The sequence below is a fragment of the Haematobia irritans genome, chromosome 1, assembly GCF_050003625.1.
Source record: "Haematobia irritans isolate KBUSLIRL chromosome 1, ASM5000362v1, whole genome shotgun sequence".
Classification (NCBI taxonomy): Eukaryota; Metazoa; Arthropoda; class Insecta; order Diptera; family Muscidae; genus Haematobia; species Haematobia irritans.
In genome coordinates, this window is record NC_134397.1 from 260650857 (window position 1) to 260666785 (window position 15929).

The following is a 15929-nucleotide window of genomic DNA, read 5'->3' on the forward strand; positions in this document are numbered from 1 at the left end:
ACGTTGCAAATTTCAACCGGATCGGATGAATTTTGCTCCTCCAAGGATATCAAATCTTGGGATCGGTTTATATGGGGGCTATATATAATTATGGACCGATATGGACCAATTCTTGTGTGTTTGTTAGAGACGACATTCTAATACCATGTTCCAAATTTCAATAGGATCGGATGAATTTTGCTCCTCCAAGAGGATCCGGAGGACAAATCTGGGAATCGATTTATATGGGGGCTATATATAATTATGGACCGATATGGACCCATTTTTGCATGGTCATTTGAGAACATATACCAACACCATGAACCAAATTTCAGCCGGATCGGATGAAATTTTCGTTTCTTAGGGGATCGGTTTATATGGGGGCTATATATAATTATGGACCGATGTGGACCAATTTTTGCATGGTTGTTAAATACCATATACTAACACCCTGTACAAAATTTCAGCCGGATCGAATGAAATTTGATTCTCTTAGAGGCTCCGCAAGCCAAATCGGGGGATCGGTTTATATGACAAAATAAAATTTTGACAACATTTTCTTTAGAAGTAAAATTTGGAAATTTCTATAGAAATGAAATTTGGAAAAAAATTTCTATAAATTTCTATATAATTATGGACCGATGTAGACCAATTTTTGCATGGTTGTTAGAGACCATATACAAATACCACGTACCAACTTTCAGCCGGATCGGATGAAATTTGGTTCTCTTAGAGGCTCCGCAAGCCAAATCGGGAGATCGGTTTATATGGGGGCTATATGTAATTATGGACCGATATAGACCAATTTTTGCATGGTTGTTAGAGACCATATACTAACACCATGTACCAAATTTCAGCCGGATCAGATGAAATTTGCTTCTCTTAGAGCGATTGCAAGCCAAATTTGGGGGTCCGTTTATATGGGGGCTATACGTAAAAGTGGACCGATATGGACCAATTTTTGCATGATTGTTAAAGACCATATACTAACACCATGTACGGCTATACGTAAAAGTGGACCGATATGGCCCATTTGCAATACCATCCGACCTACATCAATAACAACTACTTGTGCCAAGTTTCAAGTCGATAGCTTGTTTCGTTCGGAAGTTAGCGTGATTTCAACAGACGGACGGACGGACGGACTCAGATCGACTCAGAATTTCACCACGACCCAGAATATATATACTTTATGGGGTCTTAAAGCAATATTTCGATGTGTTACAAACGGAATGACAAAGTTAATATACCCCTCATCCTATGGTGGAGGGTATAAAAAATGATTTTGATACAACAATAATTGTGTGTTATGCAAAATGTAACGAAATGGATATGAATTATTACCGAAAAGTCCTATGATATGTTTGGAATTATGATTAACTAAATTAATGCAATAAATCGTGTTAAAATAAAATATAGAGAAAAAAAATTAAAAATTACATTATAAAATGTACGTGCTTCATTTGTCCTTTCGAGTAATCTTTGGAACAGTACTTAAACAAATATGTTTTCAAGAGATCCTTATAATGTGCTTAGCCGTCTCTACGAAAAGGATCGCTTGTCTAGAGTTCCTGGATCCACACAAACTTCCGAATAAATCAAATTCTTGTTCTTTTCTTTAACTTTCCTCGTAATCGACCTCAAAATGCCTGAGATGCAAAATCGTAACACTAATTATCTTACGAAACTGATTCAATAACAATTATCTTTCTTACCTCTTCTTGTAATAATCGTGGAATTTTAAGTCTGAACAGTTTGAAATTGAAATTTAAATGAAAAATTCGATATACCCAAAAATGAAAATCAAATACACAAATTTCAAGTGTGCAGCCTACTAAAATTTTTAGTCATTTATGTTTATGTTAAAGTTTTAAATATAAAGAGCAAGAGTCACTACAAAGCTATTCTTTTAACCATAGGTTAGGTTAGGTGGCAGCCCGATGTATCAGGCTCACTTAGACTATTCAGTCCATTGCGATACCACATTGGTGAACTTCTCTCTTATCACTGAGTGCTGCCCGATTCCATGTTAAGCTGAATGACAAGAGACCTCCTTTTTATAGCCGAGTCCGAACGGCGTTCCACATTGCAGTGAAATCACTTAGAGAAGCTTTGAAACCCTCAGAAATGTCACAAGTATTACTGAGGTGGGATAATCCACCGCTGAAAAACTTTTTGGTGTTTGGTGGAAGCAGGAATCGAACCCACGACCTTGTGTATGCAAGGCGGGCATGCTAACCATTGCACCACGGTGGCTTTTAACCATACAGTGCATTCATTTTTAATCTCACCGCCGACCATTTTTTGCCAGTAAACGCCGCCGCCGAATATGTCGACTCTTCTCGATTCAAATTTAGCTGCCAATTAATCAAAAGTAGCGGTTTAAATCAGAACAAGTACATACAGCCGTAAGTTCGGCCAGGCCGAATCTTTTTTATTTTACCCTCCACCATGGATTGCGTACACGCTCACAAAAAATCGCTTCTGTAACATATACTCCCAAACATATTTTGCTTCAAGCATATACATTTTTGGGTATTGCCCAAACATTTGTATGTTTGATCTCTACCAATATATAATATGTTTGAAAGCATATTGGCCTAAACAATATATGTTTGGGTGGTCTAAGTTCCAAACATTTTGTATTTTTGCATCCAAATTCAATAATGTTGTCTTCCAAAAAACAATATGTTATTATGTGACCATATAATATGTTTGGAAGCATTTTGCACCCAAAAATATTATATGCTTAAAAAAAATTCTCCCAAACAATATTGTGCTCAAAATTTTATTTATTTATTTATATATTTACAATCATAATGAATAATGAAAATAAACAGGTAATATAGGTGCTAACAACGTAGGTTTTCGACCTGAATGCTCAAAATTTTGTTTCTGCCCAATTGTATATTCCCCCACATCTTTCTCACTTCCACGAGATTTTTTAGTTCTTAGCACCTTTTTCTGTAATACAAACATTGTAGAAGAAATTATTCAATTTTATGATTTTTTTTATTTTAACTTTACCTTTTGCCGAACGGGGATTCGAACAGCGGACCACACAGTTTGTAAGGATCAAAGAAGTAGCTGATCAATTGCCCAAGGAAAAATAAAATGTTAATTTTGTAATAACAAGCAACAACCACCAACTTAATTCAATATCGCTCCCTGTTAAATGGCGCTCCAAGCTACTAAACACATATATGTTTATAGGCTATTTCTAAATTAATATATGTTTGCATCCAAGCATATTATATTTACAAACATTTTATGTCCCAAACATAATATGTTCTAACATATTAACATATATGTCCCAAACATGTTATGCTAGTTTATGAACATTATATGCTTGCACTCAAAAATATTGTGTTTAAAAATTTGTGTTCCAAACATATAATGTTTATAGCCAAACATATGAAAAACAGTCTTTTTCAACCGTGTAGAAACTTCTACGAAAGACTGTCATCCACAATTGAATTACTTAAGTTGCGGTAACGCTTGGCGATGGAAAGGTATCTTAAAACCTCGTAACACCGTCTTCTAAATTGTATGTAAGTCCATACGTGGTATATATTAAATCAAAAAATCTATGGAAATAAAATTTTAACAAAATTTTCTATAGAAATAAAATTTTGACAAAATTTTCTATAGAAATAAAATTTTGACAAAATTTTCTAAAGAAATAAAATTTTGACAAAATTTTCTATAGAAATAAAATGTTGGTAGATTATTTTTGGCTCGAGTGGCAACTATGATTATGAACCGATATGGACCAATTTTTTATGTGGTATGGTTGTAAGCGGCCATATACTATCACCACGTTCCAAATTTGAACCGGATCGGATGAATTTTGCTCCTCCAAGAGGCTCCGGAGGTCACTTCTGGATATGGACCAATTCTGACACTGTTGTTAAAGCTCATATACTAACACCATGTTCCGAATTTCAACCGGATTGAATGAAATTTGCTTCTCTTAGAGACTCCTCAAGCCAAATCTGGGGATCGGTTTATATGGGGGCTATATGTAATTATGCACCGATGTGGACCAATTTTTGCATGGTTATTAGAGTCCATATACCAACACCATGTACCAAATTTCAGCCGGATCGGATGAATTTTCTTCTCTTTTAGGCTCCGCAAGCCAAATATGGGGATGGGTTTATATGGGGTCTATATATAATTATGGACCGATGTGGACCAATTTTTGCATGGTTGATAGAGACCATATACCAACACCATGTACCAAATTTCAGCCGTACAGATCGGATGAAATATGCTCCTCTTAGACGCTCCGCAAACCAAATCTGAGGGTCCCTTTATATGGCTATACGTAAAAGTGGACATCAATAACACCTACTTGTGTCAAGTTTCAAGTCGATAGCTTGTTTCGTTCGGAAGTTAGCATGATTTCAACAGATGGACGGACGGACGAACATGCTTAGATCGACTCAGAATTTCACCACGACCCAGAAATATATATACTTTATGGGGTCTTAGAGCAATATATCGATGTTTTACAAACGGAATGACAAAGTTAATATACCCCCATCCTATGGTGAAGGGTATAAAAATGTATTAATAATTTTTAACCAAAATTTTGAGCTTTTCACCCACAATCAATCAATATCAAAGTGTTATAATAATTTTGCAAAAATTTACCTCAGAAAATATGAATGAAATATAAATTTAATGGTAAGATTAGTTGTACAACTAATCTCGTTACCATTCGAATAACTTCAAATTGATTTTATAAGGGATAATTGTCCGCCGCGGAAGAGCCATATTATTTAGTGTCCGACGCCGCCGACAAAAATGGTTCGGCCTCATTCTCTGCCCACCGCCATGGAATGGTAAAAGTTTGTCATTCCGTTTGCAACACATCGAAATATTTATTTTCGACTATATGAAATATAACATGTTGGCTGATAAGTCCCAGGTCTAACAAAGAAAACACATTTTTTGTCAAAATTCGTTTTTATTATTCAACATAGTTGCCTTCAAGAGCGATACAACGATTATAACGATCTTCCAATTTTTTGATACCATTTTGGTAGTACTCCTTCGGTTTTGCATCAAAATAGGCCTCAGTTTCGGCGATCACCTCTTCATTGCAGCCAAATTTTTTCCCTGCGAGCATACTTTTGAGGTCTGAGAACAAGAAAAAGTCGCTGGGGTCCAGATCTGGAGAATACGTTCGAAGACCAATTCATGAATTTTTGCCATCGTTCTCAATGACTTGTGGCACGGTGCGTTGTCTTGGTGGCCAACACTTTTTTCTTCTTCATATGGGGCCATTTTGCCGCGATTTCGACCTTCAAACGCTTCAATAACGCCATATAATAGTCACTGTTGATGGTTTTTTCCTTCTTAAGATAATCGATCAAAATTATTCCATGCGCATCCCAAAAAACAGAGGCCATCACTTTGCCAGCGGACTTTTGAGTCTTTCCACGCTTCGGAGACGGTTCACCAGTTGCTGTCCACTCAGCCGACTGTCGATTGGACTCAGGAGTCTAGTGATGGAGCCATGTTTTATCCATTGTCACATATCGATGGAAAAACTTGGGTGTATTACGAGTTAACAGCTGCAAACACCGCTCAGAATCATCAACACGTTGTTGTTTTTGGTCAAATGTGAGCTTGCGCGGCACCTATTCCGCACAGAGCTTTCGCATATCCAAATATTGATGAATGATATGACCAACACATTCCTTTGATATTTTTAAAGCCTCTGCTATCTCGATCAACTTCATTTTACGGTCATTCAAAATCAGTTTGTGGATTTTTTTGATGTTTTCGTCGGTGACCACCTCCTTCGGGCGTCCACTGCATTCACCGGCCTCCGTGCTCATTTCACCACGCTTGAATTTTGCATACTAATCAATTATTGTTGATTTCCCTGGGGCAGAGTCCGGAAACTCATTATCAAGCCAAGTTTTTGCTTCCACCGTATTTTTTCCCTTCAGAACACAGTATTTTATCAAAACACGAAATTCCTTTTATTCACATTTTTTTCACAATAACAAAAGTTGCTTCACAAAAGACGCTCTAAATATCTCACAAACTAATTGACTTACAGACGTCAAATTTTGACACGAATCATTTGAAGGTTGGTACATATAAAACAAGTAAGGAAAGTCTAAAGTCGGGCGGGGCCGACCATATTATACCCTGCACCACTTTGTACATCTAAATTTCGATACCATATCACATCCGTTACATGTATAGGGGGCGATATATAAAGACTTGTCCCAAATACATACATTTTATCACTCGATCTGGACAGAATTTGATAGACTTCAACAAAATCTATAGACTCAAAATTTAAGTCGGCTAATGCACTCGGGTGGAACACAATATTAGTAAAAAAATATGTGAAGCATTTAAATCTGGAGCAATTTTAAGGAAACTTCGCAAAAGTTTATTTATGATTTATCGCTCGATATATATGTATTAGAAGTTAAAGAAAATTAGAGTCATTTTTACAACTTTTGGACTAAGCAGTGGCGATTTTACAAGGCAAATGTTGGTATTTTGACCATTTTTGTCGAAATCAGAAAAACATATGTATGGGAGCTATATCTAAATCTGAACCAATTTCAACCAAATTTGGCACGCATAGCAACAATGCTAATTCTACTCCCTGTGGAAAATTTCAACTAACTCGGAGTTAAAAATTGGCCTCTGTGGTCATATGAGTGTAAATCGGGCGAAAGCTATATATGGGAGATATATCCACATCTGAACCAATTTCAACCAAATTTGGCGCGCATAGTTACAATGCTAATTCTACTCCCTATGCAAAATTTAAACTAAATCGGAGCAAAAAATTGGCCTCTGTGGGTAAATGAGTGTAAATCGGGCGAAAGCTGTATATGGGAGCTATATCAAAATCTGAACCGATTTGGCTGATATTTTGCAAGTTTTTCGAGACCCATAAAATATTCGGATGTACGGAATTTGAGGAAGATCGGTTGATATACACGCCAATTATGGCCAGATCGGTGAAAAATATATATGGCAGCTATATCTAAATCTGAACCGATCAATAGGGATCGTCTTTGAGCCGAAACAGGACCCTATAGCAAATTTTAGGACAATCGGACTAAAACTGCGAGCTGTACTTTGCACACAAAAATACATCAACAGACAAACAGACATGGCTAAATCGAATCAGAATTTAATTCTAAGCCGATCCGTATACTAAAAGGTTGGTCTATGATTACTCCTTCTTGGCGTTACATACAAATGCACAAACTTTTTATACCCTGTACCACTGTAGTGGTGAAGGGTATAATGAACAGCAAGAAAAAGCAAGTAAGAAAAGTATAAAGTCGGTCGGTACCATTATATCTAATTTTTCTTTCCTCAGAAAATAAAATTCTTCTAGTCTGAGAACAATTCCTGTGGAATCTTCCACTGTGCACTGTCAAAATGCCTCATTACCTAGCATTCCATCGCAAAGTTTCATGTCAATTCAAAACAATTTTTTTTTGAAAGTAAAATTCTTAAACCCCCAAAGGCTTAATTAAATACCAATCCCTACCCACATCTGGCGACAACGATCAACTCCCACATATCGCACATATGAAAGGCGTAATAGATTATAAAACAAATTTGGCTACGGTTGGTTGTGCTTTTAGGCTAAGGCGTTATGTAAGCAATTTACCAAATTCCATAGCCATAGTCTGCGACACTCTTTCCTCCATCAACGAATTATTTGGCATTGGAGTGAAATTCCTCTCAGGTTGAAAATGCTTGCTGTGCACCTCAATAACTTTTTGTCTTAAATTGGGATTACATTTGACTTTAAAATGAAAACGGTGTAAAGTTGTCACCTACAGTCTGGTGGCAAACGGACACAGATGTTTGCTCTTTACATTTTTAAAATGTTCAAGAAGTTTTGTGAGCGGGTCGGCAATGGAAAAAGTCTTTAAAACAGGTATTTAATGGATTGCACTGTGTTTAAATGTTGGATTAATTTTAGAAAATTGTAACTAATTCAAGAAAATTTATAAGATATAATTATTTTTTCACTTTTTATAGACAATTTATAAGTTTGAAGAAAAAATTGGAGTTAAAAATTGCAAAAATGTCTTTAGCAACAAAATAAGAAGTAATAAATATGTTCTTTTTGGGTCCGGAAATAGTGCAAAATTGGCGCAGAAGCGATGAATTTAACATGGACTTGTCATAGGACGGATATCCACCATTTTAACAGCCGCTGCACTGAATTTGCATCACTTCTTAAGGTGTGATCCGCATTCAGTGTTTTGGATGTGAATTAAAAACTTTTTAGTTTTTTGCCAAATAAATAATTTTTATTTTCAAAAATTCGAAATTTTTCTAGATTAGCATTTTTTGACAAAATTTTAATAATTTATACCCCTTTTAACACATTTGAAACAAAAAAAGTTAAATTTACCCATTAAAATAATTAAAACAAGTAAGAGAGTCTAAAGTCGGGCGGGGCCGACTATATTATACCCTGCACCACTTTGTAAATTTAAATTTTCGATACCATATCACATCCGTCAAATGTGTTTGTCCCAAATACATACATTTAAATATCACTCGATCTGGAAGAATTTGATAGACTTCTACAAAATCTATAGACTCAAAATTTAAGTCGGCTAATGCACTAGGGTGGAACACAATGTTAGTAAAAAAATATGGGAAACGTTTAAATCTGAAGCAATTTTAAGGAAACTTCGAAAAAGTTTATTTATGATTTATCGCTCGATATATATGTATTAGAAGTTTAGGAAAATTAGAGTCATTTTTACAACTTTTCGACTAAGCAGTGGCGATTTTACAAGGAAAATGTTGGTATTTTGACCATTTTTGTCGAAATCAGAAAAACATATATATGGGAGCTATATCTAAATCTGAACCGATTTCAACCAAATTTGGCACGCATAGCTACAATGCTAATTCTACTCCCTGTGCAAAATTTCAACTAAATCGGAGTTAAAAATTGGCCTATGTGGTCATATGAGTGTAAATCGGGCGAAAGCTTTATATGGGAGATATATCCAAATCTGAACCGATTTCAAGCAAATTTGGCACGCATAGTTACAACGCTAATTCTACTCCCTATGCAAAATTTCAACTAAATCGGAGTAAAAAATTGGCCTCTGTGGGCAATTCAGTGTAAATCGGACGAAAGCTATATATGGGAGCTATATCTAAATCTCAACCGATTTTGCTGATATTTTGCAAGTTTTTCGAGACTCATAAAATATTCGGATGTACGGAATTTGAGGAAGATCGGTTGATATACACGCCAATTATGGCCAGATCGGTGAAAAATATATATGGCAGCTATATCTAAATCTGAACCGATTTTTTCCAAAATCAATAGGGATCGTCTTTGAGCCGAAATAGGACCCTACACCAAATTTTAGGACAATCGGACTAAAACTGCGTGCTGTACTTTGCACACAAAAATACATCAACAGACAGACAGACAGACAGACAGACGGACAGACAGACGGACAGACAGACAGACGGACATCGCTAAATCGAATCAGAATTTAATTCTAAGCCGATCCGTATACTAAAAAGTTGGTCTATGATTACTCCTTCTTGGCGTTACATACAAATGCACAAACTTATTATACCCTGTACCACAGTAGTGGTGAAGGGTATAAATATGGGAAACGTTTAAATCTGAAGCAATTTTAAGGAAACTTCGAAAAAGTTAATTTATGATTTATCGCTCGATATATATGTATTAGAAGTTTAGGAAAATAAGAGCCATTTTTACAACTTTTCGTGGCTATGCGTGTAAAATTTGGTTGAAATCGGTTCAGATTTAGACACATCTCCCATATATAGCTTTCGTCCGATTTACACTCATATAACCCCGATTTAGTTGAAATTTTGCACAGGGAGTAGAATTAGCATTGTACCTATGCGTGCCAAATTTGATTAAAATCGGTTCAGATTTAGATATAGCTCCCATATATAGCTTCCGCCCGATTTACACTCATTTGCCCACAGAGGCCAATTTTTTCCTCCGATTTAGTTGAAATTTTGCGTTTGGAGTAGAATTAGCATTGTAACTATGCGTGCCAAATTTGGTTGAAATCGGTAAAGATTTGGATATATCGCCCATATATAGCTTTCGCCCGATTTACACTCATATGACCACAGAGGCATATTTTTTGCTCCGATTTAGTTGAAATTTTGCACAGGGAGTAGAATTAGCATTGTAGCTATGCGTGCCAAATTTGGTTGAAATCGGTTCAGATTTAGATATAGCTCCCATATATATGTTTTTCTGATTTCGACAAAAATGGTCAAAATACCAACATTTTCCTTGTTAAATAGCCACTGCTTAGTCGAAAAGTTGTAAAAATGACTCTAATTTTCCTAAACTTCTAATACATATATATCGAGCGATAAATCATAAATAAACTTTTGCGAAGTTTCCTTAAAATTGCTTCAGATTTAAATGTTTCACATATTTTTTTACTAATATTGTGTTCCACCCTTGTGCATTAGCCGACTTAAATTTTGAGTCTATAGATCTGTAGAAGTCTATCAAATTCTGTCCAGATCGAGTGATATTTATATGTATGTATTTGGGACAAAGCTTTATGTATAGCCCCCAACACATTTGACGGATGTGATATGGTATCGAAAATTTAGATCTACAAAGTGGTGAAAGTCTAAGGTCGGCCCCGCCCGACTTTAGACTTCCCTTACTTGTTTTGTATACCCACCATCATAGAATGGTAATGGGGCTATAATAAGTTTGTCATTCCGTTTGTAACACATCGAAATATCGATTTCCGACTATATATTCTAAGACGATATAACCATATATGTCTGTTTGTCTGTAGTAATCACGCTACAGTCTTCAATAATGGCACTATCGTCCTAAAATTTGGCACAGACTCGTCTCATTTTTGCACGCAGACCAAGTTCGACGATGGGTTATATCGTTCCAGATTTTAATATAGCTCCCATATAAACCGATGCCTTGATTTGGGGTCTTGGGCTTCTAAAAACCGTAATTTTTATTCGATTTGCCTGGAATTGGAAATCTAGATGTATTTTAGGACCACAAATTGGTGTGTCTTGGCCCATGTTTTGGTATAGCCCCCATATAGACCGATCTCCCGAGTTTACTTCTTTGGCTTCTAGACACCGCAATTTTTATCCCATTTACCTGAAATTGAAAATCTAGAGGTCAATAAAAATGTGTGTCGAATATGGTGTGTATCGGTCAACGATTTGGTATAGCCCCCATATAGTCCGATCCCGTGATTTGACTTCTTGGGCTTCTAGACACCATTATTTTTATCCGATTTACCTGAAATTCAAAATCTTGAGATATGTTCGGTCCACGAATAAGTACGCCGAATATGGTGTGTATTGGTTTATGTTTTAGTATTTACCTCATATAGACCGATCTCCAGATTTGACCTCTTAAGTGTGTATACATGCCAATTTTTATGCGATTTGCATGAAATTCAAAATAGAGAGGTATTTTGGGTCCGTAAGCCGAGTATCTCCCGATTTGGCTTCGAGACCCCGCAATGTTTACTAATTTTCATTAACGAATTGTATTATATAATCTTGTCATTCCGTTTGTAACACATCAAAAAATTATCTCAGACCCCATACACTGAAAGTGAAATTTTTGAGTCCATCTAGTCCATCCGCCCGATTCCATGTCAAGCTCAATGACAAGGGACCTCCTTTTTTTAGCCGAGTCCGAACGGTGTTCCACATTGCAGTGAAACCACTTAGAGAAGCTATGAAACCCTCAGAAATGTAACCAGCATTACTGAGGTGGGATAATCCACCGCTGAAAAACTTTTTGGTGTTCGGTCGAAGCAGGAATCGCACCCACCACCTTGTGTATACAAGGCGGGTATGCAAACCCTTGCACCACGGTGTTCCGATCAGTAACTCATGACCTGATCAGCAATTGTCATTGGCTCGATTTGCTGATTGAGCCAAGATTCGGGTGGGTTTTTGTCCCGCTATTTGTATTTGCAAACATTTGAAAATTTTCCGAATATTTATTTTTCACAAAATGTGCAAAAAAACTTTATTTCAAATTTTAGAATTGATTCCGTTCCAAAGACGAAGTTTCTCAAAAGTAAAGACACTTTTTGGGAAATTATCTGTCTTTAAATCTAGGCTCTATAGAATAAAAATTATAATACACAGCTTATTTACCGAATTTTCATTCCCATTTGTTTGCGATATATTAGTAAAGCTATGCAAATGCTTTGTAAAAATGCAAAAAAAAAAAACTTTTATTAATTCCAAAAAAAATTTAAACCAAAGATACAAAATCCTCAAAATAAGTCTTAGCCTATATTTGAAGCTTTTTTTATCTTTAATCCATAAAGTCAATATCTCAATTATTTTAATGATTTTTTCTTTAAATCCTCGGACCTTATTTTTAACCACTGTACCAATTTACATATGTCTTACAACCCAGCAAAAAACATGCGACGCCAAAATATTGGTGAAGATTGTGCACATTGATAAAGTGTACACTAAACAAGTATATACAGCAGTAAGTTCGGCCGGGCCGAATCTTAAATACCCACCACCATGAACCAAATATTAGGGTTTCCTTTGAAATTTCAGGAGGGCTTGAGGACTTGAGGACACAACCCGAAGATAAATTTAAAGATTTCACCTATGAGGACTATATCAGATTCTGGATTTATAAGAACCATTTTTGTTTGAGGTTTAGAGGAATCATTAACATCTCTTGTAAGTGTGCAAGAAAATTATAAAATAACGTCTTGATTTGAAATCTGTAGAAGTAAAATCTGGAAATTTTACATTGAGTTTCAAGCAATTTTCATGATCAGTGCGCCTTCTACACCCTCAAGAAGTGAAGTCGGTCTATATGGAGGCATTACCAAATGGACCGATAAAAACTTAATCCGATACACGTTTTTGTGAGCCTAAAATACCAGAATATTTACAATTTCAGGCATATCAGATAAAAACTACGGTTTCTAGAAACCCAAGGAGTTAAATCGGGAGGTCGTTCTTATGGGGGCTATACTAAAATATGGACCGATACTCACCATTTTCGGCACACCTCTTTGTGACCCGAAAATACCTCTAGATTTCCAATTTCAGCCAAACTGAATAAAAACTTCGGATTCTAGAAGCCCAAGAAGTAAAATTGGGGAATCGGTCTATATGGGGGCTATACCATAATATGGACCGATACTCACAATTTTTGGCACACGTATTTGTGGTCCTACAATACCTCTAGATTTCCAATTTCTGGTAAATTGAATAAAAACTGCGGTTTCTATAAGCCCAAGAAGTAAAATCGGGAGATCGGTCTATATGGGGGCTATACCAAAATATGGACCGATACTCACAATTTTTGGCACACATATTTGTGGTCCTACAATACCTCTAGATTTCCAATTTCAGGTAAATTGAATAAAAACTGCGGTTTCTATAAGGCCAAGAAGTAAAATCGGGAGATCGGTCTATATGGGGGCTATACCAAAATATGGACCGATACTCACAATTTTTGGCACACGTATTTGTGGTCCTACAATACCTCTAGATTTCCAATTTCAGGTAAATTGAATAAAAACTGCGTTTTCTATAAGCCCAAGAAGTAAAATCGGGAGATCGGTCTATATGGGGACTATACCAAAATATGGACCGATACTCACAATTTTTGGCACACGTATTTGTGGTCCTACAATACCTCTAGATTTCAAATTTCAGGAAAATTGAATAAAAACTGCGGTTTCTATAAGCCCAAGAAGTAAAATCGAGAGATCGGTCTATATGGGGGCTATACCAAAACGTGGACCGATACTCACCATTTTTGGCACATCTCTTTATGGTCATAAAATACCTCCAGATTTCAAATTTCAGGCAAATTGGATAAAAACTACGATTTCTATAAGCCCAAGACCCCAAATCGGGAGGTCGGTTTATATGGGGACTATATCAAAACCTGGACTGATATAGCCCATCTTCGAACTTGACCTGCCTGCAGACAAAAGACGAGCTTGTGCAAAATTTCAGCACGATTGCTTCATTATTGAAGTCTGTAGCGTGATTACAACAGACAGACAGACAGACAGACAGACAGACAGACAGACAGACAGACAGACGGACAGACGGACATCGTTATATCGTCTTAGAATTTCTCCCTGATCAAGAATATATATACTTTATATAGTCGGAAATCGATATTTCGATGCGTTACAAACGGAATGACAAACTTATTATACCCCCGTCACCATTCTATGGTGGTGGGTATAAAAAACAGTGAACCCACCCGGAGGAAAAAATTTTGGTTAATATTAGAAAAATTCGATTATTTTTAGAAAATTTTAACCAAACACTATTACAAACGCTGACATCACGCTGATATCACAAAAATAAGTAAATATTTTTTGACAAATTTAAGAAAAAATTTTTAGACATAACTATTTTTTTTCACTTGTTAAAGAAAATTTTATAGAATGAAGGAAAAAATTTGAGTTAAAAATTTCAAGAATGTCTTTAGGGCCATACGAAGTTCAAGATGGGCGCATTATTGGTAAAATTTGCAAATTTGAAGATTATTGAAATTTTCTTAAAACGTAATAATTCCACGAACTAAAACAGAAATGAAATCGGCTTTAGTGAAATATAGTTATGTTAGGCTTCACTTTTTTGAGTGTAGTGTTTTTTTTTCAACCTGCGTTGTTTATTTGCATTTTGTTTTGCTGGGACACATTTTGTCCACATACATTATTTTCATAATATGTCGATGATGTGCTTTTAAGAATCCAAACCATTTGAAATTTTTCTCAAATTACTAAAAGATTATCTTGGATCAAACATGGAAATTTATTCACATCCCAAAAAGTATATATGCACCAACATATGGCCATTTCTAAGTTGAAAAGGTTCAGTGGTAAAGCTAACACCCAACATTTAGTGTGGAATGTGTGGATTTTTCTCCATAAAAAATTTTTTGCGAAGGCATAATTATTTCAAAAGAATAGGCTGTATGGTGGTAATCACAAGCAGGTTATCTCAATGAACTTTAAATTGATTTTGAATGGCTTAAACGTGAGTTAAATCAAAAATGCCTGAAATAGAGGAGTTTGGAGAATCTTATTTTGTCACCATAACCTAACCTGATCGAGAGCCTTTAAACCTTTAATAAGAAATGATATAAAAACCAAAAACACAAATAATGAATTTTACATGAATGTCATACCCTCTAAAAGTCCTTCTCAAGGTATCTCCATCTCACAATCACAATACAAAGCATACCTGTAGGGCAATTTATTTAAATCTGTTTCATCGAGATAAGCTAAGGAGCAAACTTTTACTTTGAGATTAATTTGCGTTTTGTTTCTTTTTTGTTTTTATTTTTTCTCTCAGCAAGCCACCAAAGAAGGAGAATATTTGGTCTCGTGCTATTAAATGGAAGTTTGTAATTTTTCATGCTTCTAACCACATGTGGCTTTTCTGAACTCTCTCTCCCTCTCTAACACACACTCTCTGTCTCTGAGGTTAGTATTTTGTACATTTTTAACCTTGTGTCATTATTATGGAGAAAATTAATCAGACTGATGTCAAAGTGTTTTGTTTGAACATAATCATTTATTGCTGAAATAAATTGGCTTTCCTCAAAAATTTATCAAAACGGTTAATAAACTTTTTCTTTTCTTGTATTATTATCTTAACAGCAGCAGATGCTTTGATGGCAAATTCGTGTGATTTTCCAAGATTATTTTTAATGCAGTCATTGCTAGAGGTCTTAATGTTTGCAAAACATGGCATATGATAAATGTAATAAGTTTTAAAAAGAAAATTTCATATCATGAGATCTTCTGAGAGAAGATGAAACTTGCAAGTGGTTGATATAGTAAAAATTTTTAAATTTTTTTGCATAATTATAAGTTTGGAAAAATGAACCTCATATATTACGT

At 35.5% G+C, this 15929-nt stretch overlaps 1 protein-coding gene across 1 annotated transcript in view; it reads left to right on the forward strand.

Moving 5' to 3' along the window:
• LOC142219674 (glycerol-3-phosphate dehydrogenase [NAD(+)], cytoplasmic-like) overlaps window positions 1-15643 on the forward strand; it is a 39504-nt gene extending 23861 nt beyond the window's left edge. Inside the window, exon 7 of the mRNA XM_075288554.1 lies at window positions 15379-15643. The gene's annotated coding sequence lies outside the window, so the exon portion shown is untranslated. The remainder of the gene's footprint in view (window positions 1-15378) is intronic.
• Window positions 15644-15929: the final 286 nt, after the last annotated feature.